A 27,943-nucleotide genomic window follows, 5' to 3' on the forward strand; every position below is an offset into this window, starting at 1 on the left:
ACAACATTTATAAATCTTAAATATGCTCAAGGATATAAAAGAAAACATGGAAAAGATCAGGAAAGAAATGATAAACATGATAAAGGACCAAAGGAAACTTTGAGAGGTGAAAAATACGATACATATACACACAAAAATAGACTGAATGAGATTAACATCAGATCAGACACAGCAATCACGGAATTAAAAGAAACCTGCTCCTGGGAAGAAAAGCTATGACAAACCTAGACAGTGTATTAAAAAGCAGAGACATCACTTTGCAGACAAGGTCTATATAGTGAAAGCTATGATTTTTCCAGTAGTCATGGATGGATGTGAGTGTTAGATTATAAAGAAGGCTGAGCGCTGAAGAATTGATACTTTCAAATTGTGGTGCTGGAGAAGATTCTTGAGAGTCCCTTGGACAGCAAGGAGATCAAACCAGTCAATCCTAAAGGAAATCAGCCCTGAATATTTACTGGAAGAACTAATGCTGAAGCTGAAGCTCCAATACTTTGGTCACCTAATGCAAAGAGCCAACTCTTTGGAAAAGACTGTGATGCTGGCAAAGAATGGAGGCAGAAGAAGGGAACGACAGAGGATGAGAGGGTTGGATGGCATCACTGACTCAATAGGCATGAGCTTTAGCAAACTCCAGGAGATGATGAGGGACAGGGAAGCCTGGTGTTCTGCAGTTCATAGGGTCCCAAAAAGTCTCACATGGCTTGGCCACTGAACATCGGCAACAGCATTGCCTACATTTAAACATTATTTTAAATCTTTTTGTTACTCCGTGTTTCACTCAGCTAATTTCTTCTAACCTATCTTCTGTTTCACTAACTCTTCAGCTGGATGTCTTGTGAAAACTCTCCCACTGAGTTCTTAATTTCAGTTACTATATTTTCAGCTTTAAACTTTATACTTGATTTTTCTCCAAACCATCTAAGTCACTGTGTAACAGTTTCCATTATGCTGTGGATAATTTTAACCTTGGCTTATAATAAATTACTTATTTTGTAGTTCGATAATTCTACTATCTAGAGTTCCTAAAGGAAATTAGTCCCGAATATTCATTTGGAGGACTGATACTGAAGCTCCAATACATTGGCCACCTGATGCAAAGAACTGACTCATTGGAAACGATTCTGATGTTGGAAATGATTGAAGGCAGGAGGAGAAGTGGATGACGGAGAATGAGATGGTTGAATGGCATCACTGACTCAATGGACAAGAGTTTGAGCAAGCTCAGGGAGTTGGTGATAGACAGTGAAGCCTGGTGTGCTGCAGTCCATGGGATTGCAAAGAGTTGGACATGACTGAGCTACTGAACTGAGAGTTCCTATGCATCCATTTCAGTTTTCGGTAATTTCTGCTGATTCTTATATATAGGGTCTTGTGTTTTCAGCTGTTTAGTTACCTTTTACCTTGTTTAACATCTGAAATTATAGGAATAATCTGAGGTCCCAGATGATATAAACTTTTCTTGAATATCTTTAGGGTACTTATTAAATTATAAAAATTTTTGATCTATCTACAAAATTTGTGAGCTTCAAATTAATGTGATTCCATTGTATTGTTGAAAAGTTTATGTGTATCTCTACCTTAATCTATCTATTCATATCATTAAAAGCTTTAAATAGGGGAAATTAACTTGATCTAATAGCTAACTCTGGACCAAGCGTTTGTATCCCTGATTTTTGCATATTTCATTAGAACTGATTTTATTGATGTTCTAGTTTCCCTTTTAAGCTTCTTGTTGTATACTGTGAACAATAAAAAAATTATTCCAGATATAATATTCTGAGTCACCTGACCTTCATAGTCTTAATTGATTAGTAAATGTATTTATATTGTCTGAATTTAAGATTAATGTTCTTTTTAAAAAGTGAATTTCTACACATGGTTTCTTTCTGTTCCTACTATCTTAAAATATGAGATGCAAATAATGGGACAGCCACGTTACATTTGCACAAGAACAGTCATACTATATTACACTGTAATTTGTCCTGATTATATTGTTGGCCTCGTACAGAATCTATGAGATTTTGATCACAGTGATACAGTTCCCTGGAGATTATAGCCAATAGCTACCTGCTTGATATTATAGAATATTGTAGATAAAAGAAATAAGTTTTTAAAAGTTACTTTGATATAATTTGAGTTTATTAACTATTAAGCATGGAATTCATTCTTTTCTAGGAACCGCCAATAATTGTGCCTCCTTGAATTCAATATTCATTCCAACAAGAAGATAAAACCAAATTGCAGCAAGTCATAGAAGTTCCCTTTTCATTTTCGTTTCTTGCCAGACTATTATCTTACTTTATTTTAACTCTTTCTTCAACTTTATTACTTCTAACTGAAAGTATCTCACAGTTATCCCTCTGATTATAGCATTGTTCCTTTGGGGAAAATGAGGCTTTGCATTATACTATTTTCCCAAGTGCTTCTAGGATTAGAAATATATTACTCAAATAAGTAGCACACATGTAGGTTTACTTAAAATTTCTTTCTTTTGTAACATAGGAATAAAATATTGGCCTATTTATAACTGGACCACCAGATATATTTTCCTTTTTCTGCAGGGAATGCAATCATACCCAGACTTTAGATATAAGAGCAGATAATGAGAGAATTAACATTATTTGAATCTATTACCTTTCTTTCTGCCCAAACCTCTTTTCTTCATTATATTACCATCTCCTAGTGGAGATTATATTGAAACAAAACAAAATGAAAGAAAAATGAGATAAAATGCAGAAATGGATTTTCCCTTCATTCTCATATAAGGAAACTGCATTTTGCTCTACTCTGAAAAGAAAGTAATTTAATTTTTCTTTGATTTTTATTTTCTTATTTATTGAGTGGAGTAGTAATTTCTCACTTCAGTTTTTTTAAAGCTTTTTTTGGTTGAGGTGGGAGGAAGCAGAGATAACCATATCATTTTCATTATCTTTCTCAAAAATTCAAATACTTTTTCACTTTCAACTTAAGATCATTTAATCATTCACATCAACTTAAGATCATTTTAATGCTTCTGTTATTTCAAAACAATGATCTCTGGACTGAAGTTCTGAGGGGTATAAAACGGAGGGGAGAAGAAAAGAACAAGGTAGCTATCTGAAGCATCTTAGACTAAGATTATATTTCATTAGATTTCTTAAGCTCCTTCACTATGTACAATTCACTGAATGTTCAAGATGGAGGCGGACCTGCCTCCCTGGGTGAGGAGACCAGATGCCAGTTTGAGCGCCTGAACCTCAGCACCATGCAGCACCCAACTTCTGGGTTTTGTGATCTGGTCTTCATGTTGGATTTAACAGTTAACACACTTGAAACCCTTTGAGTACTTTGACCAAACTATTGTAGTACTAAATTAGATATCACACATACTTATCAAAAGGTGGAGATTATATTATGGTGTCTGTATCAATTAGCTGAAAATACAAGACAGTCTTTTTTAAGAACCAAATTCCTTCTCTGTGTGGAAGGAATACAATTAGTCTGTTTTTCTTCTTCCCTGGTTAACCTTGCTGCATCCTACCTATTGTCTATAGAAGTCAGTGTGCCTTCATCTGATTGGTACTGAATACATCTTGAAACTTTCAACTCCATCTGAGTTCTTTCATAAATACAACATTGATTTCACATTTGGTGCTGCTAAAACTTTTGCTGTTTGGGATTTCCCTGGTGGTCCAGTGGTTAAGACTTTGCTTTCTAACGCAGGGGATGTGAGTTCAATTCCTGCTGTTGCTGACATAGAAATTTTAAATAACATCAAGAGTGCATGGTAGCATTCCAAGGACTTTTAAATGCCATTCAGGACCTTGCTGATTCTGGAGTCTCTGAATAATACAGATAGAGTATTTTTATTTCTTATTTAAAAATAGTTCTAACTATACAAGTCAAAAAAAGGAGCATGGCTAGAGTCAGTAATACGTTAGAGCCATTTTATATGGGCTTGGAAGATATAACTGTTAAAATAGTAGCTTTTGAAGCCATAAAATTATTCATGGTGGATGGATTTATTCCTCAGAAACCAGTAGACACTACAGTGGGAGATGTGTGTGCTAAGTTGCTTCAGTCATGTCCAACTCTTTGTGACCTCAGGGACTCCCACCAAGCACCTCTCTATCCATGGGATTCTCCAGGCAAGAATAGTGGAGTGGGCTGCCATTTCTTCCTCCAGGATCTTCCTGATCCAGGGATCGAACCCACGTCCTGTATATCTCCTGCATGGGCAGGCAGGTTCTGTACCACTGACGCCACCTGGGAAGCCCCAGTGGGAGAGTTGGTTGTCAAATCCGTAGCAGACAGCACTGGCTGGAGTCCTTTTGTTAAGGATCCTTAACACATGTTGCGTCTCCCCAGCTCTCAAGATGTACCCACTACCATCCATTTAGGAAGCATCTCCCACATTATTTTCTGTGTGTTTACATAATTTAGGGTTCCTGGATGAAATATATAATTTTGTTAGCATTTTTCCTATTTATTTTTTAAAGTGCGGCAATTTACTCTTTGGTAGCTTGTTTTTCTCCCCACTCAACAAAATCTTGGGTCTCTCTCCTTTTTTAATACTATCTCATGTATCATATACATAGTATATATATACTATCAAATAGTGTAACTTATTTAGTAATTGCTCTGTTTGTGAATGGGCTTCCCTTGTGGCTCAGCTGGTAAAGAATCCACCTGCAATGTGGGAGACCTGGGTTTGACCCCTGGGTTGGGAAGATCCCCTGGAAAGGGTAAAAGCTACCCACTCCAGTATTCTGGTCTGGAGAATTCCATGGACTGTATATTCCATGGGGTTGTGAAGAGTTGGACACCGCCGAGTGACTTTCACTTCATTTTGCTATTTATGAATATGGGCAGAGTTGTCAAGTTTTTACCTTGATAAACATTGCAGCAACAAATGTCCATATACCTATTTTCTGGCTGCAGTATTTCTAGGATAAATAATGACACTTGGAATTTCTGGACTTAATGGTCTAAGCATTTATAATTTTAATATAAACTGTAAAATTCTTTCCAAAGATGCTATAATAATTCACAGCTCTGTCAGCAGTGAATGGCCACCCAGTTTCTCTAATCTTGACCTAGACTTAATCAGTGTACATTTCCTAATGTAATGGTTAAAATGTGACCATTTTAATTTGTGTTTCCTTGATCTCTGTGTACATTTAACATAGTTTCATATTTATTATTTGTTTTCAGGAAAAAAGCTGTCTGGTGCTTTCCTTACTTCACTATTTTTTGGGGCTTTTTTCCCTAATCAGTTTGTAGATCATAATCTGGATATTAATCCTACGTCATGTATTACGGTTTGAGTATTCTCTTACAGGGTCCTTTCATAGTATTGCTTTTCAACTTTAATCTTTTTATTCTACGTTAATGTTCAGTTCACAGAAAAGTTGCAAAGGTTGTACGGTGTGGTCCTATATACCCCTCACCCACTTTCCCCTATTGTTAACCCTTCAACTTACTGTAGCACATTTGTCACAATGAAAGAATCCATACTGGTATATTATTATGAACTAAATCCATACTTAATTCATGCTTCCCTGGTGGCTCAGTGGTAAAGAATTCACCTGCCAACATAGGAGATGTGCATTTGATCCCTGGGTTGGGAAGATCCTCTGGAGAGGAAATGGCAACCCACTCCAGTATTCTTGCCTGGAGAGTCCCACGGACAGAGGAGCCTGGTGGACAACAGTTCATGGGGTTGCACAGAGTCAGACACGACTAAGCGACTAAACAGCAACAACAACATCAACACACTGAGTTCACGTTTGATTAGTTCTCACCAGTGCTCTTTTCCTGCTGCACTTTTCCATTCAGGACACCAGGCTGCATTAGTCATCAAGTCTCCTTGGCCTCCTCTGGATGTGACATGTTCGCAGGCTTCCCCCGCCTTCTTTCTCTGATAACCTTGACAATTTTGAGGAATACTGGGCATGTATTTTGTAGAACCTCCCTCAGTTTTACAAAATAGAATTTTGTTTGTCTGATAGGTTTCCCTAGTTTGACTGGGATGATGTTTTGGGGAAGGAGACCACAGAGGGGAGGCAACATCTCACCATAGGATAAAGGCGCCATGCTCTTCCCGACTCATCCCTGACGATGGCAGCCTTCATCTCCTGGAGACGGGAATGTTAGAAGTAGGAAGTAATCATACCTCTGATTTTTGCTTTTTTTCTATAAAAATTGAATATTGGCTGAATAAGAGCTAATTGGCACAAAAAGAGAAATCAGAATATAGGTATTTAATTTGCTGAATAATCCCAAGTACTTGCATGTTAAATATTTATAAAGTTTGTTGTTTTTATGAGTTTATTTATGAAAGATGGATTATGCCCATGAGATTACACTGGGTAAACTTTCTCTAAGGCTATTTGGTTAAGAGAGTTTCCTCTGTTTTGTTTTTTAATGGTAAACAATATAACAGGAAATAAACAGAATAAAGACTAGTACAGTGCATATTGCATTTATAATAGTATAAATTTGCAATTACATCTAATGGCCAACATTAAGTACAGTGTATTATTCAAATTGCTCTTCAGTATAAATTATGCCAATGATTAAATTTACGGTGGTAGCTATGAGATGTAAACTAAATATTGTGACATTCTTTAATTGAAATAGATGCTTGTACTTCAATTAATGGCAATTTTTTAGGTCATTAACTCTAGAAATTTGTTTTTATAGTCTATTCAGAATTCTACAGTCAAATGAATTGAGACTCAGGCAGCATGGGTTTATTAAAAACAAATCAATGTCACATAACCCTGAACACATTTTGGGAATATAATGATAAGATATCACAAAAAATTTGCAATGCAAAGGAGTAAAAGTGTCTATTTCTGTCTCTTCTAAATCTTTTTATGTCAAATATGTCTACTTCTTTCCAAATAATGGTTTATGGACAAGAGATATCTAGACTTTATGGTGTGAGTTTTGCTCTCCTATTGTTTAACCCACCTGAGACTTCTTCATTAGCCTTGATAAAAATGCAGCCACATATTAACTTCCAGTACAGAGTAGGTTGTGCCAAAGGGGACTAGGTCATGGGTGTCATCTGGAGGGAAGAGCAGGGTCTTTATAAAGTGTCTTACAAAACTTTACTGAACCCTTGCCATTTCACTTTGGCAGCTTGTAAAACATTTATTTATTTTTAATTGAGGGATAATTACTTTACAATATTATCTTGATTTCTGCCATACATCAATGTGAATCAGCGATAGGTACACATATGCCCCCTCACTCTTGAACCTCCCTCCCACCTCTCACCCCATCCCTCTCCTCTAGGTTGTCACAGAGCACTGGCTTTGAGTTCCCTATGTCATACAGCAAATTCCCACTGGCTAAATATTTTACACTGGTAATTGATGTATACGTTTCAATGCGACTCTCTCAATTCATCCCACCCTTTCCTTCCCCTACTGTGTCCAAAGTCTGTTCTCTACGTCTGCGTCTCTGATGTTGTCCTGCAAATAGGTTCATCGGTACCATCTTTCTAGATTCTATATATATATGCGTTATTTGTTTTTCTCTTTCTGACTTACTTCATTCTGTATAGTAGGCTCTAGATTCATCCACCTCATTAGAAATGAGTCAAATGCAACTTTAAATGGAATAAACTTCCTGAAGGACATTGAGCCAAGTATCAATGTTTAAGTGATCTATCTCAAAATAGGGCCCAAGGACCCATACCAAGAGCACCTTGAATACACATTAAAATGCAAGCCTGCTGAATCAGATGCTTAGGAATTGGGGTGGTGCCTCCATGTTTCCCATTTCTCTAGGTATCCTTATGCAAACTGAAGTTCAAAGTCCACTGTTGTGGAGGGTACTGTTTTATTTATAATATGTGCCAGAGAGTAAGAATGAATACATGACCTTCTCAAGTAGAAAGATCTTCTGACCAAATACAGTGTCAGGATAAGCTGTTTTGCCTTTCCGAGGATGTCCTCTTCCACGTAACTTGTCTTGTCTTTGCTCCTTTAACCCTCTGTGGTCATCAGCTGTGTCATTCCACCTTACAGTTACTCTCTAGTAGTAGGTTGTATTAGGGGCTTCCCAGGTGGTGGTAGTCTAGTGCCGGGAGCGGGCATATTGCATATTGAGTGCAGCACTTTCCACAGCATCATCTTTCAGGATCTGGAATAGCTCAACTGGAATTCTATCACTGCCGGGAGCCAGCGTGAGGAGCTCCACCCGTGACAAAGGTCATGAGGAAGGAGGCTCGGCATACGCAAAGGCGGGATCGAGCCTCAGGAGTCCCCCTGGAAATTCTCGAGCATTTACACCCAAAACCAGAGTCTGCCTACTTTCTGCTTTGTGCTTTCACCTACACTTCTGACTTTACGGGGGGCTGTCCCCCACTACCTCTCTGAAAAAAGAGTTAGATTACAGCTCCAGTTAATAATTCCTGGGTGTGACAGTGTTTAACCTACAAACTCCTTTGGAAGTCCTCTAGCCTACCTGAATAGGTTTTTCCGGCCACATGTGATTGTTCAGAGCCTCCCAACTGTGAGAGGCAGGAGATGTTCTAAACTGTCTAAACACAGATTCTTTTGAGTAGTTAAAAGATTGATTAGAAATTGTATTGGTGAAGGGATTTTCACTTGTTGGGCCAATGTTTGCTGCTAAGTTTCCATATCCCTTACCTGCTGTGTCCCTGGCAGTGTATTGATTAATATAATTGGTGTAAGTAGTAGCTTTAATGTTTGTAACCTGGGACCCTTGAGTTAATTCTTTTTCTTGTTATAGCCCACCACACCTTTGCTCTGTAGGAATGCAACTTTATCTAATGCTTTTGGAGGATGGCTCCTGACCAATCACCTTTAGAGAAAAATAAGTTTTCTGAAGAAAGGGTCTTAAAATGTTAACAGGCCTCCGGGCCAAAAGATGATGCAAATCACCTAAGCTTTTGCATATGATAAGTTTGCAGGAAGAAAGCCTGGCTTGCTGCATGACTCTACCCCTTCCCCCATTTTCCTCTATGCATAACTTAAGGTATAAAAACTACTTTGGAAAATAAAGTGCGGGCCGTGTTCACCGAAACTTGGTCTCCCCATGTCGTTCTTTCTCTTACCTTCTGGCTGAATTATTCAGCCTCTTTTCTTCACTGAATTTTCCTACTGAGCTATCCTTATTTCAGCCTCTTTTCTCCACTGAATTTCCTCACTGAGCTATCCTCATTCTATTACTCTTTATATCTTTGATAAATATTTAAATAAATAGGTCGCCTATGCCGTCTCTCCTTCGAATACCCTGGATCAGCCGGGGCTGGACCCTGGCAGTCTAGTGGTAAGGAACCTGCCTGCCAAGGCAGGAGACATTAAGAGATGTGACATTAAGAGATCACCTGGAGGAGGGCATGACAACTCACTCCAGTATTCTTGCTTGGAGAATCCCATGGATAGAGGAGCCTGGCAGGATACAGTCCATGCGGTCGCAAAAAGTCGGACCCGACTGAACATGCACACATGAACTTGGTTGTAACCTCCTTGAGAGTAGGACTCGTGTGATATCTTCCTTGCATCCCTATTGCACCTATTTCTTTGAGGGTACAAGAATATTTGATGATCTGAATTGGGAAAACAATTAGCTAATTAGGTGGAGACAAAGTATTATTGTTGTTAGACATTTGTATTACTATCAGGTCCAATGATGAATTATGATAAATGACACTGAAAACAGCAGGCATTGTTCCTGCCCACGAGAAAGTAATACAATCAGTTCTCCTGATTATTTCTTAACATTTCTCTAATATTTTCCTAGCTTAATTCCAGGGCAAATCTCTTTTGTCACTTTGCTTTACATTTATATAACAGTTTCTTCCCAGCCCTGAGGGATATTTCCAGGCACACATAGTAATGTTCTTTAGGCATAGGAGAACCAGTGTTTGTATTAAAAGTATACTGACTTTTATATATGTATTTATGGTTATTTAGGTAATAATAAGGGGCATCCCAGGTGGCAGAGTGGTAGAGAATCTGCATGCTAATGCAGGAGACACAAGAGACATGGGTTTGATTGCTGGGTCAGGAAAATCCCCTGGAGGAGGGCATAGCAACCCACTCCAGTGTTCTTGCCCGGAAAATTCCATAGTAGTTTGGCAAGCTACAGTGAATGGGGTCACAAAGACTCAGACATGACTGAGCACATACACTCAAACACACAGGTAATAATAATAATAAAGCGTCAGGAAAACATATTAAAGATGCTTAATTCATTCTCACCTTGTGATAACAGGTGAGTAGGTGCTGATTTCTACATCTCGTCTCTTATGTGCTAGAAAATTATGAGATCTCCTTCCCTATAACCCCTCAATGAACAAAAAAATACTTTTTTCTGTTGTTGTTTCTTGGGTTTGAGGATGGGCGGTGGTGAGGGGAGCAAGGCTGAAAAATACTGTGGTTGTGTTTTTTTTTATTTCATCAGTCCAGGCCACACAACCGTCTAGTGAATGGCAAGATGGGGAAGGTAGCTGCCTTTTATAGGTCACCTGCCTCCTGGCGATGTCATCACACAGGGAATTACTGCTTTGTAAATCTAATGTTTTGTAGTCACTAACACACTGAGCAGTGTGTTCAAACCCAGCGCTTCCTACAGGGTGGCTCCGTCTAGTGCTGGTGTCTTGCCCTTGGTCTCAGCTCCTGGAACATAAGGTGTGACCTTCCTCCCTGGCTCTCTCTGAGTGCTCAGTCTCTAGGCTTTGCTCTGGTGTGGACTCTGGTGTCCTGAAGGACTCGAATTCTCAGGTAAGAATACTGGAGTGTGTTGCCAGTTTCTCCTCCAGAGGATCTTCTCAACCCAGGGATTGAATCCAGGTCTCCTGCATTGCAGGCAGATTCTTTACCATCTGAGCTACCAGGGAAGCCCTCTTTGACACTGTAGTGTTCTTATTTTCAACTTATGATTGCCTTAAGTTCAATGTTCCAGTCTGTGAATGGGAAGAGCGTATTCATATTTACCTTTTTACATCCTGAAAGATTTACAAAGGAAACAGTTACAGAGTAATTCCTGTGGACGATGACCTCCATGGGAGCCAGCTGATGCATGAAACATCAGTACCATGGCATTCAACAGATAGTCATGTGCCACGTTCTTTAAACTTTACATTAATCAAAATCATTAAAGAAATTAGTCATACCAGCCAGCCTCATTAGTTTTAATTCATTCTATGATGTGTAATAAAATACAGAGAACACGTGCCTGTATCAGGAGGCGTGATGCTCTCAGTCGCTCTCATCACTGGTTTAAATGAATGCTGCTGCTAAGCTGCTAAGTCACTTCAGTCGTGTCCGACTCTGTGCGACCCCATAGACGGCAGCCCACCAAGGCTCCCCTGTCCCTGGGATTCTCCAGGCAAGAACACTGGAGTGGGTTGCCATTTTCTTCTCCAATGCATGAAAGTGAAAGTGAAGTTGCTCAGTCGTGTCCGACCCTTAGCGACCCCACGGACTGCAGCCCACCAGGCTCCTCTGTCCATGGGATTTTCCAGGCAAGAGTACTGGAGTGGGGTGCCACTGCCTTCTCCTAAATGAATGCTGATTCTCACCTAATTCGCAGGTTTTGTTTGCCAATAAGCTTAATTAATTCATAATTGATGCCTTAGCCCTTCCTTCCCCAGAAAGACTTTCATTGTTTACCGATTTCTATAATTTACCGTTGGGGGCGGAAAAAAAAAAACCAGTCTCTATAGTGTTTGCAGCTTTGAAACAAAGCATGAAGACTGTAGCCATCGAGAGAAGGAATGTCGCCTAGCAGCTCTGGAATCTCGAACTGTTGAAATCGGACAGTTTAGACTTTAATTTTCATGACTAAGAAACCCAAGCAATGCATTTTGTTTATCTCTGTGGAATAATGTTTCATTTTTTATTTATGCAAATTTGTTTTTTTCTCAGCTTCATAAAGGTGTAATTGACAAATAAAATGGCTTGTATTTAAAATGTACAATGCGGGACTTCCCTGGCGGTCCAGTGGTTAAGATTCCACACTTCCACTATCGTGGGCACAGTTTCCTTCCCTGCTTGGGGCGCTCATATCCTGCATGTTGTGTGGGGTGGCCAAAATAAAAAAGTACAACCTGATGATGTGATATGGTATACATTGTGAAATGATTACCACCACAGAGTTAGACATAGTTACCATTGTGTGTGTGTGTCCGTGTAGTGAGAACCCTTATGATCAACTTGTTTAGCAAAATTTCAAGTAGACAATCCAGTATCATTAACTATAGTCACCATATTGCACATTAGATTTTCAAAATGTATTCATCTCATAACTGGAAGTTTGTACCCTTTGACAAACATCCCTCATCCCCCAAACTCTGGCAACCCCCATTCTACTCTCTGTTTCTATGAGTTTGACTTTTTCTTGCTGCTACTGCTGTTAAGTCACTTCAGTCATGTCCGACTCTGTGTGATCCCATAGTCGGCAGCCAACCAGGCTCCCCCATCCCTGGGATTCTCCAGGCAAGAACACTGGAGTGGGTTGCCATTTCCTTCTCCAGGGTGTGAAAGTGAAAAGTGAAAGTGAAGTCGCTCAGTCGTGTCCGACTCTTAGCGACACCATGGACTGCAGCCCACCAGGCTCCTCCATCCATGGGATTTTCCAGGCAAGAGTACTGGAGTGGGGTGCCATTGCCTTCTCCGACTTTTTCTTAGTGTGGAGTAATTTTTAATGCTCAACTTTGTGGAATAATATTTTATCTTTGTGGAACTTTGCACATGAGAACTTTTTTTTTTTTCAAAAGTTTTGTGGAACTTTTGAAAAACCAGCTTGTAAGGTCTCTTTGCTTTTCACTTTCAGATTTACACCTGTGATAGAAAAAAAGTGGGAAATAAGTCCTCTGATGAGATATTGCCACTATGTGTTAAGAGCTTTGACGGCAGAGAGACTAAAGCAAGTGGCCTGGGAGTGGAAATATCTTGAAAGCAGCAGGTATTTCTATCATTATTATGTGTCCAGGGACGTGTTGATTGTGTGGAATGGGGCAGTGACCCTCTAATTGTGTTGAAACCGATGATTCCCGTTATCACCACCAGAGGATGTTCTAAGCACGTTTTTTGTCAGAGCAGCTCACGTTGACTGCAATAGCCCATCCTTTCAACAGAGGTAGAAGAACGACTCTGAGGCTGTGGAAAATCTCAATGTCAACAGCAGCTCATAAAAGGGAAAGAACATGGCATGAGCTGTGTGTTTGGAAAAGTCTGAGGCGTTTAGCCCAACCGTTCTTGAATCATTACCATGATACTGACAAGCAAAGATATTTCTGAGAAAGCTGTCAGATTTAGCCCTCGACTGCATGGTTAATAGAGAAAAGAGCCAGGTTACCCACATTTCAATTCTTTCTGAGCTTTGGGCAAGCAGCCATTTTTGTTATTAGATTAAAAAAAAAATCTTGTGGTGAGACTAGTATAGGAAGAGAGACAGGGAAGAGAATAAAGGAGATATTTTTAGGGGAATTTTAGTGTCACGTTCTTTAGATAAGGAGGGGGTAGGATGGGGAAATATGGCTTACAGTCACCTCAAAAATAAGCTATAAAATGCAGTCAGAAGAATAGCAAGAACACCTGTTGTAGATAAGAACTTTAAAAACTGGTATTGCAAAGCAAAGTCTGCTATCAAATGTCAAAACTACTTGGAGATTGAATCTCATGCCAGCCCAGAAGGAGACACAGTGAAGCTGAAAAGCAACAGGCCATCAGTTTACCTCATTATGTTAATTATAGCCTTTTTTGCATGCTGGGAGTACACTTGAGAATACATGATATATATGAAAAAGGGTAAGTGTATTATGTTATTGGAGGTAAATCATATGTGTGCCTGTGTGTACGTCCGTGTGTGTGTGTGTGTGTATGTCTACACGCAATCAATAAAGAGCACAAAAAGTGTTTTTCAAATAAAATATAAATATTTCAAAGGCCAATCACTGCTTTTAATAAAAAGATGCTATTTATTTAGATAAGAATACTTCACATGAGATCTACCCTTTAAGCAGATTTTTATTTTATTTATTTATCTTTTTGGCCATGCCACGTGGCATGTAGGATCTTAGTTCCCTGACTAGGCATCAAATCCATGCCCCTTACACAGGAAGCAGAGTCTTAACTGCTGGACTCCCAGGGAAGTCCCTCTTAACAGACTTTTAGACATACAATACAGTGCTACCTGTAGGTACAGAATTGTACAGCAGACCTCTAGAACTTATTCACCTTGAAAAACAGAGTTTATGTCCACTGATTAGCAACTCCGCATATTCCATCTCCCCAGACCCTTGTAACCACCATTCCAGTCTCTGAGTCTATGATTTTGACTGCTGTAGACAACTTACATGCCTGGAGTCATGCAGTATTTGTCCTTTTGTGCCTATTTTGCTTATTTCACTTAGTGTAAGGTCTTCTACGCAGGTTGTCACGTGTGGCAAGATTTCCTTCTTTTTTAAGGCCAAAGAGTATTCCATTGTCTTCCCATTTTATTTATCCATTCATCCATTGATGAACCTTCAGATTATTTCATCTTGGCTATTATGAACATAACTTCAATATATTTATTATTATTATAAGGTTTGATTTAGTTTTTACGAGATTCTTATAGTAGAATAGTAAAATGATTGGTATAATCTTAGTGACAACTACAATTCTTAGAGCGAAAACAATTGGCACCTGGAACATTTTAGGCATAGAATCCCGCGGGCCTGTGACTCTGTGTACAAGTCAAGGTCACGGTTGTTGTCTCCTGGGCCTTGGAGGGAATCACAGATGTTTTCTTCCTGGGAATCCTGGGATGCAGCGTCACCATCTAGTGTCTGGGCTTCCACTGCTGCACTAGTTACCTCCTACTCATTGGTTTGTTACTAATTTGTGAACACTGGCCATCCAGACAATGGGGGACTGTGGTAGCTCACAGGGTTACTGTGGAAATAAAAGAAAATAACAAAGTTAATGTGAGTAGTACATGTCTGGCTCATAACAGGCACTGAATGAGCACCAATTACTATTATTTCATTATTTCTATCTCTTGTTTGCCAGAGACAAATCCCAAAAGAGACCACATTCAGAGCCAAACTCCACTGAGTTTGGAAGGAAAGCAGAAGCTCTCGTCTTCAGAAAGTTTGAAGAATCACCTGAATTAATTCGAATGAAAATCTCATGAGATCCCTTCTGGTTTCCTCCCTAAGGTGCATTGCACCAAAATCATTGATTATATCATTAAATTGTGTGTGTGTGATCAGTCACTCAGTCCTGTCCAGCTCTTTGTGACTTTATAGACTATAGCCCACCAGGCTCCTCTGTCCATGGAATTCTCCAGGCAAGAATACTGGAATAGGTTGCCCTTGTCCAGGGGATCTTCCTGACCTAAGGATTGAATCCAGGTCTCTTACGTCACCTGCATTGGCAGGTGGGTTCTTTACCACTAGCACCTTCTGGGAAGCCTCATCATTTAATTGTTACCCCCGATGAGAATTCTGGATTGGCTGATTTGTATCAAAGGGGTATTAGTACCCCCTTTGCAAAGGTGACATTATCAGCTGTAAATCTTGGTTTACTGGGACCAGTGAGATCACCCAAGATGATAAAATAGGACTTGCCTGGGATCACCTAGGAGGTGATGCTTTTAGAAAAACACGTGAAGTGACCAAGTGAAAGGACAGAACAAATGGAAGAGAGAGATTAAAACAAAACAAAACAAGTAAAACTTCCCCTCTGCCCAGTGTGAGTCTGGTAATGAACTAGATTATGGTGTTGATATTTACTATTTTTATGCAATTCAGTTCTCTTAAAAAAATATTTCAGAAGCCATCAGGGAACAATATCTGTACTTTGTTACTACTTATCAGAACCAAAGTCATTTATCAAGTCTTTTGCTTCACATTCTTCTTCAATTTATTTCCTAAAATTATGCTAGTTATATAAAACTCACTGTAAACAAGGAGTTGCTAGATTTTACCAGAACTCTACGTGAAGGTTAAGTCTCCAATAAAAATGCTATAGGAAAAAGAATTTGGGTCTCAAATGAAGGACAGATATTACTTTGTATTTTGGTAGGAAGTCAAATTTAAAAGCTAACCTTTTTGACATAAGCACATAAATTTGAAAGGAATTTGGGACATGACTTCTTGATTTATGGACGTGTATACACAAGTAACTTCACTTTGCCTTCTCCCTACTTCAGTGTTTCTCTGTAACTTCCTCTACGGTCTCTTTATTCTCATTTCCAAGTCTAGATAATCTTCTTTGACAAGCCCCATGCTCTTGTTTCTGTTCACTCCTCTTTTCTTGACCAGATTGTTTTCTCTCTCCTATCTGTGGTCTCTCTCTCTTTATTGGTTTCTCTCCCTCAACCATCAAGCCATCTTGAGCATAACCTGCAAATGTCCTAGAATACCGTCTATGGACCTTATGGCCTCCTTGTTTTATCCTTACAGTCACCCTCCAGCATAAGGACAAAGTAATCAAAGTGGGCCTGCACTTCAGAACCACAGAACACAAGGGTCCAAGTCTGGCAAGACAGACTCTATCTATGTCAAGAAGCATAGAGTCGAGTAGACAGATGTGTAAATGTGCTGGGTTGCTGAGACCTGTGGGTGTAAGCTGTCTGAAAGGACTCATTGTATTCCCAGAGTTAGAGGAGGTGAGATCTGCTAAAAGATGAGCTGGTATTAGCCAAGTGGGTAGTGGCAGCAACAAGGAGGACTTTCCTTGTGCAGGTACAAGTAAGATGTGAATTGGAAAGAGCATGAAGCAACAGGTGTGTAGAGAAAACCACAAGTGATTCTGTGTCACTGGAGTGTAATGTATTAATACAAAGGACGGTGTTCAGTAAGGAGCAAGGTTGAGACGTGGCCAATGGAACTCTTTTTTCAGGCATCTAATGGATCTTTAAGAAGTGTGCAATCTCAGCAATTTCCTTTGCATTTTCTCAATTGGGGCTTTATTGCCTAGGCAGACTTTATATAAGATGGACTTTTCACTAAGTCTCCTTTCCCAATATATTGTATCTTTGGGTAGTGTAGTCTTTCCATGATGATCTGCTGATCAGAGTGTTAATGTGTGACTAGTGTCAAAGAACCCACCTGCCAATGCAGGGGACATAAAAGATACAGGTTCGACCCCTGGGTCAGGAAGATCCCTGGAGAAGGGCATGACAACCCATTCCAGTATTCTTGCCTGGAGAATCCCATGGACAGGAGAATCCCATGGACAGGGGAACCTGGCAGGCTACAGTCCATAGGGTTGCAAAGAGTCGGATATGACAAGCGACTGAGCACATAGTGCAATGTGTGACTAGCTTCCAGACCAGGGACTGTCAGATGCACCTTCAGTACCATTCTCCCTGTCTTTAGTAATGGCACTGCAGGTGTGTGGCTGTCGTGAGAGACCCATGTCCCAGTGTCTCCTGCCTGTTGTTGTGTTCTGTGGGACTGGGTTCTGCACTGTGGTGTGCATAAGCAGAAGAGATGCTGCCATATGTCCAGACCATCACTCTAAAGAGGGATGTGCATACACCTCTCTGGCCCTTCCCACTGGCTGGGTGATAGGAAGACCTGGAGCAGCTGTTCTGCTTTAGAGAGAGAAACTGCATGCTGACCAGGGCAGGGGCTCCCAGCCCACTCTGGAACATTCTTCCTTGACCTGTTTAATGAAAGGGAAATGTGGTTCAGTACAACCCATGTTTGGGTCTCTGTTATAGCTAAGTAGCCTGTTTTGTAACTAATATTATCACAAAGTGCTATAATCGGTTTTAAAACATGGACTTAAAATTATACAGAAGTTTTAGGAATGTTCAGGAAAGACTGTCTCAATTTAAAGCACTTTCCCCAATGTTGGGCATCACAGATACACAGATGTGTTGATGGAACAGGTCTATTCAGGCAATGGGGTCCTATAACTTAACTCCTCAAACTGCAAACTCTATCTGTGAGGCACCTCACAGAATAACTGCCTGTATACTTCAAATACACTTCAAATTGCTCCTTGGAAGAAGAATTATGATAAATCTAGACAGCATATTAAAAAGCAGAGACATCACTTTGCAGACAAAGGTCCGTATGGTCAAAGCTATGGTTTTTCCAGTCGTCACGTATGGATGTGAGAATTGGACTTTAAAAAAGGCTGAGTGCTGAAGAACTGATGTTTTTGAATAGTGCCGCTGGGAAGACTCTTCAGAGTTCCTTGGACAGCAAGGAGATCAAACCAGTCGATCCTAAAGGAAATCAACTCTGAATATTCATTGGAAGGATTAATGCTGAAGCTCCAATACTTTGACCACTTGATGCAAAGAGTCAATTCACTGGAAAAGACCCTGATGCTGGGAAAGATTGAGGGCAGGAGAAGAAGGTGACAGAGGATGAGGTAGTTGGAAGGCATCATGGACTCATTGAACATGAGTTTGAGCAAGCTCCAAGAGACAGTGAAGGACAGGGAAGCCTGGCGGGCTACAGACCTTGGGGTCGCAGAGAGTCAGACATGACTTAGCAACTGAACAATAGTAACATACTTCAAAAATATCAAGGGCAAGAAATACGAAGCAAGTCTCAGGAACTATTTCAGATTAAAGGAAACAACTAAATGCATGTATGGTCATGGATGAGGAGAAAAGAGCTGTAGGGGCTACTCTTGGAACTATTGGTAAAATTTGAGCATGGACTGTCTCTTAGGTAGCTCATTTATGAAAATATTGATCTTGATAACAGCATTGTGCTAATATAAGAAAATATCCTTTTTCTTAGAGAATGCTAAAGTTTTAAGTTTAAAGCATCATGATGTCTACAACTCACTCAAATGGTTCAGAAAAAAATATGCACACATAGATATGTATACAAGGGGTTTCCTAAGTGGCCCTAGTGGTAAAGACCCCTTTTGCCAATGCAGGAGACTATAAGAGATGCAGGTTCGATCCCTGGGTTGGGAAGATTCCCCTGGAGGAGGGCATGACAACCCACTCTGATATTCTTGCCTGGAGAATCCCACAGACAGAGAAGCCTGGTGGGTTACAGTCCATAGAGTTGCATGTCCAAAGACTCAGACATGACTGAAGTGTCTTAGCATGCCCGCATATATATGCAAACACATAAGAATGCCATAGGCAGAGAGAGAGAGAATGATAAAGCAAATGCATTAAACAAATGTAAACAATTGAAGAGTTGAGGTGGTAATGTGTAGTATACATACCAGGAACTTTTCTGTAAGCCAAAATAGGGAAAAAGAAATGAGTATAATTTTCTCCTCCTCAATCATCAACAATAACATCAGTAGTCACATACTTGTATTTGAACACTGCCTGCCAGTTAAATTTTGGTGTTGGCAAAACTTGGCTGGGTGGTCAAGCACGTGACCCTGCATTTTGGACCAGTTTCCAATGTTGCAAATTTTCCCTGAAGCAAATTTGTCAAAATAATTGTGGGATAAGCTCCCATTTTAGAAGTTGGCAAAACAGACCTATTCTCCCATCTTTTATCAAAGAACAGATGTAGATTTTGGGTCTGCAGGGTAGGTAGAATTAGAGGCTGATACTAAGCATGGAGTAAAAATTTAATTAGTGTGGTTTTGGTGACATGTATATTTACCCAAATAAGGGACATGCTCCAAAATAGATGCGTGTACACTTCCACTTCAAAAACACTGGGAGGGAGGTGGTGTCAGAGTTGAGTGTTAAGATCATCGTTACACCAGTAAAGCTATTCTAAGTCAGAAACTTTTGTAATCCAGTAATGCTTATTGTTCCACTTATTGTTGAAAAGAGACAACACTGATGCATTCACAGGCCAAATACCTAAGTGATTATTTCTTAGATGCATGCTAAGTCACTTTAGTCTTGTCTGAGTCTTTGCAACTGTATGGATTGTACCCCACCAGGCTCCTCTTTTCACGGGATTCTCCAGGCAAGAATCCCTTCCCTAGGGGATCGTCCTGACCCAAGGATCAAACTTGTGTCTCCTGAATTGCAGGCAGATTCTTTACCATCTGAGACACCAGGGAAAGCTTGCAATATGAAAGTATATGATGTCAACAGATTGTACATATTAAACTCTCATAATGTTATCTGTCAATTATATCTCAATAATGCTGGGGAAAAAGTTACAAGCATGTAGTAATTTTTAGGACAACTCAAATAAATATAAACTTTGTTTTACTTTCTGGTCAAATATCATGTTAGTTAGCAGTTTCAAGTGGGATTTGGGAAAATTTATTACTCATGCCTCTTTCCTCCTGGCTTCATGCAAAGTTATTCTATAGCAATTTTTAATAAAATGCTAATGTGTTCATAGTTGGTAATCACCCCCATCTCTTCCAGCACAGCGCTCTTGGGTAGTATCTGTGCAAGAGAACAGCGATCAGGCTTGAAACCTCTCTTCTGAGTCTGAACCAGGATCACTGGATCTGAGTCATCTACTGGCTGCAGGGAGGCAGGAATGAAAGGTGGTCTCAGGGCATGGGTGCTGTCTTCTCCTCCTGGGAAGAAAAGCCCAAGCAACGTCTTGTATTTTGGCCAGGGAAATCTGTTTATCTGAGGGCAAGAAGGCTAGAAAAGTACATTGGGATGAGGGCAAAAGTTCCCTTTTAAACACGCCACACTGTCTTTATTAGAGATTTGTTGGGTGGGTTATAGAGCTCCCCTGGTGGCTCAGATGGTAAAGCATCTGCCCGCAATGTGGGAGACCTGGGTTCGATCCCTGTGTTGGGAAGATCTCCTGGAGAAGGAAATGGCAACCCACTCCAGTATTCTTGCCTGGAGAATCCCACGGACGGAGGAGCATGGTAGGCTACAGTCCACGTGATTGCAAAGAGTCGGACACAACTGAGCGACTTCATTTTCACTTTATAGTTCTCTACGGTTGTAAGGTCCTTGTGAGTAGAATTCATGTCTTAACACATTTTTGTATTATCTCTATCTATTGTAATAGAGACACGTTTGCTGATTGATCGACGTTGATTGCTTTATGCTTTAGATGACAGTTTTTAGAAGGATTTTAAGATCTCCAGGTGCCTCTAGGACATGATTATAAACATCAATTTCCACTGACTCAATACAAGGACTCAAGTCTTAGTTAATAGACATTTCCAGATGAAGTAGTTTTTACAGGACTATAGCATGGAATATGAATAGTTTTACAGTATCTGTGTTGTTATGGAGCAACATTATCCAATCAGTTTGGTTCAGTCGCTCAGTCGTGTCCGACTCTTTGCAACCCCATGAACTGCAGCATGTCAGGCCTTCCTGTCCATCACCAACTCCCAGAGTTCACCCAAACTCATGTCCATCGAGTTGGTGGTGCCATCTAGCCATCTCATCCTCTGTCGTCCCCTTCTCCTCCTGCCCCCAATCCCTCCCTTTTCCAATGAGTCAACTCTTCGCATGAGGTGGCCAAAGTATTGGAGTTTCAGCTTTAACATCAGTCCTTCCAAAGAAATCCCAGGACTGATCTCCTTTAAAATGGACTGGTTGGATCTCCTTGCAGTCCAAGAAACTCTCAAAAGTCTTCTCCAACACCACAGTTCAAAAGCATCAATACTTCGGCGCTCAGCTTTCTTCACAGTCCAACTCTCACATCCATACATGACCACAGGAAAAACCATAGCCTTGACTAGATGGACCTATGTTGGCAAAGTGTCTCTGCTTTTCAATATGCTATCTAGGTTGGTCATAACTTTCCTTCCAAGGAGTAAGTGTCTTTTAATTTCATGGCTGCAATCACCATCTGCAGTGATTTTGGAGCCCAAAAAAATAAAGTCTGACACTGTTTCCACTGTTTTCCCACCTATTTCCCATGAAGTGATGGGACCAGATACCATGATCTTAGTTTCTGACTGTTGAGCTTTAAGTCAACTTTTTCACTCTCCTCTTTCACTTTCATCAAGAAGCTTTTTAATTCCTCTTCACTTTCTGCCATAAGGGTGGTGTCATCTGCATATCTGAGGTTATTGATATTTTTCCCGGCAATCTTGATTCCAGCTTGTGCTTCTTCCAGTCCAGCGTTTCTCATGATGTACTCTGCATATAACTTAAATAAGCAGGGTGACAATATACAGCCTTGACGTACTCCTTTTCCTATTTGGAACCAGTCTGTTGTTCCATGTCCAGTTCTAACTGTTGCTTCCTGACCTGCATATAGGTTTCTCAAGAGGCAGATCAGGTGGTCTGCCTTGAAGAATTTTCTTCAAGAATCTCTTGAAGAATTTTCCACAGTTTATTGTGATCCACACAGTCAAAGGCTTTGGCATAGTCAATAAAGCAGAAATAGGTGTTTTTCTGGAACTCTCTTGCTTTTTCGATGATCCAGCGGATGTTGGCAATTTGGTCTCTGGTTCCTCTACCTTTTCTAAAACCAGCTTGAACATCTGGAAGTTCATGGTTCACATATTGCTGAAGCCTGGCTTGGAGAATTTTGAGCATTACTTTACTACCATGTGAGATGAGTACAATTGTGCAGTAGTTTGAGCCTTCTTTGGCATTGCCTTTCTTTGGGATTGGAATGAAAACTGACCTTTTCCAGTCCTGTGGCCACTGCTGAGTTTCCCAAATTTGCTGGCATATTGAGTGCAGCACTTTCACAGCATCATCTTCCAGGATTTGAAATAGCTCAACTGGAATTCCATCACCTCCACTAGCTTTGTTTGTAGTGATGCTTTCTAGGGCCCACTTGACTTCACATTCCAGGATGTCTGGCTCTAGGTGAGTGATCACACCATCGAGATTATCTTGGTTGTGAAGATCTTTTTTGTACAGTTCTTCTGTGTATCCTTGCCACCTCTTCTTAATATCTTCTGCTTCTGTTAGGTCCATACCATTTCTGTCCTTCATCGAGCCCATCTTTGCATGAAATGTTCGCTTGGTATCTCTAATTTTCTTGAAGAGATCTCTAGTCTTTCCCATTCTGTTGTTTTCCTCTGTTTCTTTGCATTGATTGCTGAGGAAGGCTTTCTTATTTCTCCTTGTTATTCTTTGGAACTCTGCATTCAGATGCTTATATCTTTGCTTTTCTCCTTTGCTTTTTGTTTCTCTTCTTTTCACAGCTATTTGTAAGACCTCCCCAGACAGCCATTTTGCTTTTTTGCATTTCTTTTCTATGGGGATGGTCTTGATCCCTGTCTCCTGTACAATGTCGTGAACCTCTGTCCGTAGTTCATCCAATAGCATAAAGCTAATGAATTAATTACCCCCAATAAAGTACAGTGCTAGCTGTTTTTGAGCTACTTTAATATGCAACCCACTCCAGTGTTCTTGCCTGGAGAATCCCAAGGATGGGGGAACCTGGTGGGCTGCCGTCTATGGGATCGCACAGAGTTGAACACGACTGAAGCGACTTATCAGCAATATGAGGTTTATACTGCAGGATGACTTAGCAAAAAGAAAATTATTCTTGTTGAGGGACAACTTTTTGGAGATTGTGTTCAATACAATTTTTTTTTTTTTTTTTGTAAGAGTCTCATGAAGCCATTAGCTTTATAATTACATAGTTACCTGTTCCAAAGATCACACATTTACCGAGAGGCATCCAGAAGATGTTTTGAAGGTATTTTGTTCATCCATTAGCCTAAAACTCTTTCCATTCATGATTATTTAGTAAGTTTTTATGGTTATAAATATAATAAATACCCAACAAATAGATGAATACTCACCAAATATTTATTGAATGGATTCATTGTTCTCCCTTGAAGAACTGACTTAAAAAAAAAGTTTCCATGAATATCTGATCCTATTTGTTCCCTCAACAGCTTTTTATTTGACCTCAGGGTCAATTCATTAATCTCAGTGATAAAAATTGTGGAGAATCAGATTGAATCACACGGACCCAAAATTTCCAAGGAATTCTACTCTTGGTCAAATCACTTTCTAATAGACTAACATTGTCCTCTGTTCCCTGGTTAACAGAAGGACATCATGGACATATTCATAAGTTAGGAAATCCAGTAAGCATATCCTGTTCAGTGGTAAGAACAAAGTGATAAGTAGCAAGCTGGTGAATGATGGACAGACTTACAATGGGCGTATTCTAGACTCTAGTTGGAAATTTACTCCCTCCTTAATTTATTAGTTTACATGGGTATATTTGTTGCTATTTATTTAATGTTTTAAATAAACAGAATGACTTACTAACTAAGTCCCTCCTTGACTTATTAACCAGACATTTCTGTCCATGGGATTTCCCAGGCAAGAATACTGGAGTGGGTTGCCATTTCTTTCTCCAGGGGATCTTCCCAATCCGAGGACTGAACCCACATCTTCTGCTTGGGAGGCAGATTCTTTACACTGAGCTACCTGGGAAACCCTTTACTTGGGCATATTTATTGTTTTTTATTTATTAATAACATTCTCTATGATAAGTAAGTAGGATACAGCAGTGATGAGCCTACATTCTAGCAATAAACCTGAAGTAAGGCAGAGTTTTACTAAATTGTAATTGTGTTTCTGGAGTGCTATTTCTTGAAGTTCTTTTGAGTTCTTTGTTGTCTTTTCTCAGGTCCAATGCTCCTCTAAGAACTTTTATTTTGTGCTTGTAAAATGAAGATACTTAAAACAGAATCACAAAAATAACGTACAAATACTCTGGACTTTGTAGGTGACTACTTCACAGTCAAGCATGTCCATATACTTTCATTGTCTGTGAATATATTTACTTTTAGACAAAACCAAAGGTTTCACACTGATATCATTGCCCTTTGGAGGTCCAAAGTCATATACTTCTAGGTCCCAGATATCTGAATTTGAAAAATGTAACTTTAGAATAAAACACTTGCAAAGAATTCCACAGTCCTCTCAGGTCAGAGAAACACTGTCTATTCCTTACTTTGGTAGGGAAAGGATTAGTTAAAAGAAGTGTTAGCCATTAGTACCATAGATGCTGAGTGATGTTACCATTGGGATTAGCTAGATGAGAATGGCTGTAAGTGTTGTTGAGTGAAATAATCACATCTACCCGAGAGGCTGTGTTATTGGTTCAGTTACTAGGGATTGTATACACATCAAGAAGAACTTCAGCATGATAAGGTGACTTGCGGTGCTATGTATGATAAAGGGAACAAGGAATCTGTTTCCTGAGTACCAAAAGGAGCTTTTATTTTATTTTTTGGCCATGAAGTGTGGCTTGTGGGATCTTAGTTCCCCAACTAGGGATTGAACCTAGGCAGCAAAGTGAAACTGGAGTCCTAACCTCTAAACCACCAGGGAATTCCCCCAGAAGAAGCTTTAAAAAAAAAAATCCCCAAAGAAGATTTTAATTTTAGATTCCCAAATAGGTGAATTTTGAAAAGTAGACATTTAAGAAAATGGTTTGGTCTCAAGATGATTCCAAATGAATTTTTCCTCAAGCACATTCTTCTAGATTTTTTTCCCTGCATAGACATTTAATCTGCATGCTTCTGATTTATTTACTCCTGACTCATCAAAGTCTGTTTTTAAAGTGTTCTTTGATGTCTAAGGAACCTAAATAACTTTTGTAAGAAATGTTTAAGTCTGGAAATCGTGTTTGCAGTACAAAATAAAACATGCATAAGCCAGTTTGAATTGCCATAAATACCACTCTGATAATCTGCTATGAGGCTGTTTGTAATCATCTTGTGACTGACTTGCTCCTTGGATAGAGGCAAACTTGAGTCAAGAAGCATAAAACCTGCATTCTTTTCCTGCCTCCCCACTAAAGATACAATGGGGCGCTATCTTCAAATGTGAAATATTTTATTTGCAATCAAACTCAAACCGCTGTTTCATTTCTTTAAAAAATGATTATCCAGTAGTTTCTATATCACTGATATTGGGAAGATGACAGATCTGAAATTTTTAACTATTAATAGAAAAGAATAATCTAATTTCTTGAATTTTGGAGTAGCTAAGTTTAGCTTGGGTTTCCCGGGTGGCTCAGTGGTAAAGAATCTGCCTGCAATGCAGGAGACATAAAAGATGTGGGTTCAGGCCCTGTGTCAGGAAGATCCCCTGAAGGAAGAAGTGGCAACCCACTCCAGTATTCTTGCCTGAAAAATCCATGGATAGAGGAGTGTGGCAGGCTACTGAGTCCAAAATCACGACTGAATGACTGAGCACGCACACATATTCTACTGAAATAGTAATATTTACTAATAACAAGTGAGCACTTACTATAGAGTAAACATTTCCCATAAATTGCCTAATTTACCAATGTAGAAATCTGATACAATACTCTTACTATCCCCGTTTTACAAATTAAACATATTGGGTCTGAGATCAGTTAAGTAACTTGCATAAAGACAATTGCGCAGAGGCAGAATGGAACACAGGCAGTCTTATCCAAGGACTATGCCTTCATCAGATGGCTGTTTCTCTCTCCTCTCTGTGTACATTTCAAAATTAATTTCCTCAATTGGGTTCTACATTCCCTTGAGTCCTTGGTGCTTGAGTTTTACTTTGGAATAATAATAATAATGATAATCTACACTGTTAATAAATCCCTCTAGTTTATGTAGCAGATTCACACGTGGTGTCTCTTCTTGGATCCTATGACTATCCTCTGAGCTAGACAGGAAAGATATTATCAGCAAAATCACCCAGTGGAGAAGATATTCAGCATAAAGGAGGAAACCATTATTTTTGCATGTGAGAAAAACAATGTCACCCTGATTTTAAATGTCACCCCAATTTTGAAAATAGCCTCTGGCTTCTCCGTGAAATCACTGGAATGAATGGTAGAAGACAAGTAGCCCTCCTGTGCATGAATAAACCATGAAATATATTTGACAATAAAATTTTCAATTAATGTGGAAATATTTGCTCTGAGTCTCAGCTCTTGAGGATTTAAGTCTTGGCCAAATATTAAAAATATGTTTTATTTCATTGCACAAAGTACCTTGCAGAAGATTAGATTCCTGAGAAACTAAAAACTGCTATTTTTTGAGAATCCTGAATATGAATTAAGCTGATGGATGGGCCATGTTGGGAGAACTCGTTTCTTTGAGACATTAAATAGCCTTTACCCTTGCTCAGTGTGGCTCTGTTAGAGAAACAGTGGCTTTTACCACAACTGACTCTTAGATGATAGTTTTCTCAGGTCTCTTGATTCCTTGTGGAACCCTCAATTCAGTGATGCAGCCAAAAAATAATAAAATTTTTAAAAAGGAAGTGGATCAAAGATTTTTGACCAAAGCCTTTATATAGAATTGTGTACTTAAAGAAAATTTCTGTGTGATATCACAGACAGATACACAGTAACACATTTTAGATTATTTTAAAGATTGCAGGGTAGGTATTTTATTGTGTACAGTGATAAAATGGAAGACTATGCAACAATCAAAGTGAATGAAGCTGAACCCCATGGATCATGATGGATTAATGTGGAAACAGAATGTTGAGTGAAAAAAAGAACAAGATGCAGATGTATATTTATAGTATACCAGTTCTGTGAAGCATTAGTCGCTCAGTTGCGTCCAACTCTTTGTGACCCATAGACTGTATGTAGCCTGCCAGGATCCTCTGTCCGTGGAATTCTCCAGGCAAGAATATGGGAGTGGGTTGCCATTCCCTTCTGCAGGGGATTTTCCCGACCCAGGGACTAAACCTGGGTCTCCTGCATTGCAGGTGGATTCTTCACCGTCTGAACCACCAGGGAAGTTTGCTGTTGTCCATGGGGTCACAAAGAGTCAGACACGACTTAGCAACCAATCAACAAGTTCTGTGAAGATAGTAACATGTAAGAGTGCCTGATTGTTTTATGTAGCTAAAATATAAATGTGTCTGTGATAAAGATAAACATTAAATTCAGGGTAGTGATTGGTCCCTCCACTTCCCTGGTGGCTCAAGGGATGACGAGGGAAGGTAGGAGGTGGGACTTGGGTTCTAATCGGAAAGTTCCATATTGCGGCACAAGTGATGCTGTGCAGCCCTGGATCTAGCCTTTGAAGGTACAGAAACTCCTGCTTTTGTGCTTGGGGACACAGCTTCCATGCTGTAAGGAAGCTCAGACTGTCTTGCTGGAGAGAGA

The sequence above is a fragment of the Bos grunniens genome, chromosome 14, assembly GCF_055505025.1.
Source record: "Bos grunniens cultivar Pamir isolate PY7600 chromosome 14, Bosgru_T2T1.0, whole genome shotgun sequence".
NCBI classification, from domain to species: domain Eukaryota; kingdom Metazoa; phylum Chordata; class Mammalia; order Artiodactyla; family Bovidae; genus Bos; species Bos grunniens.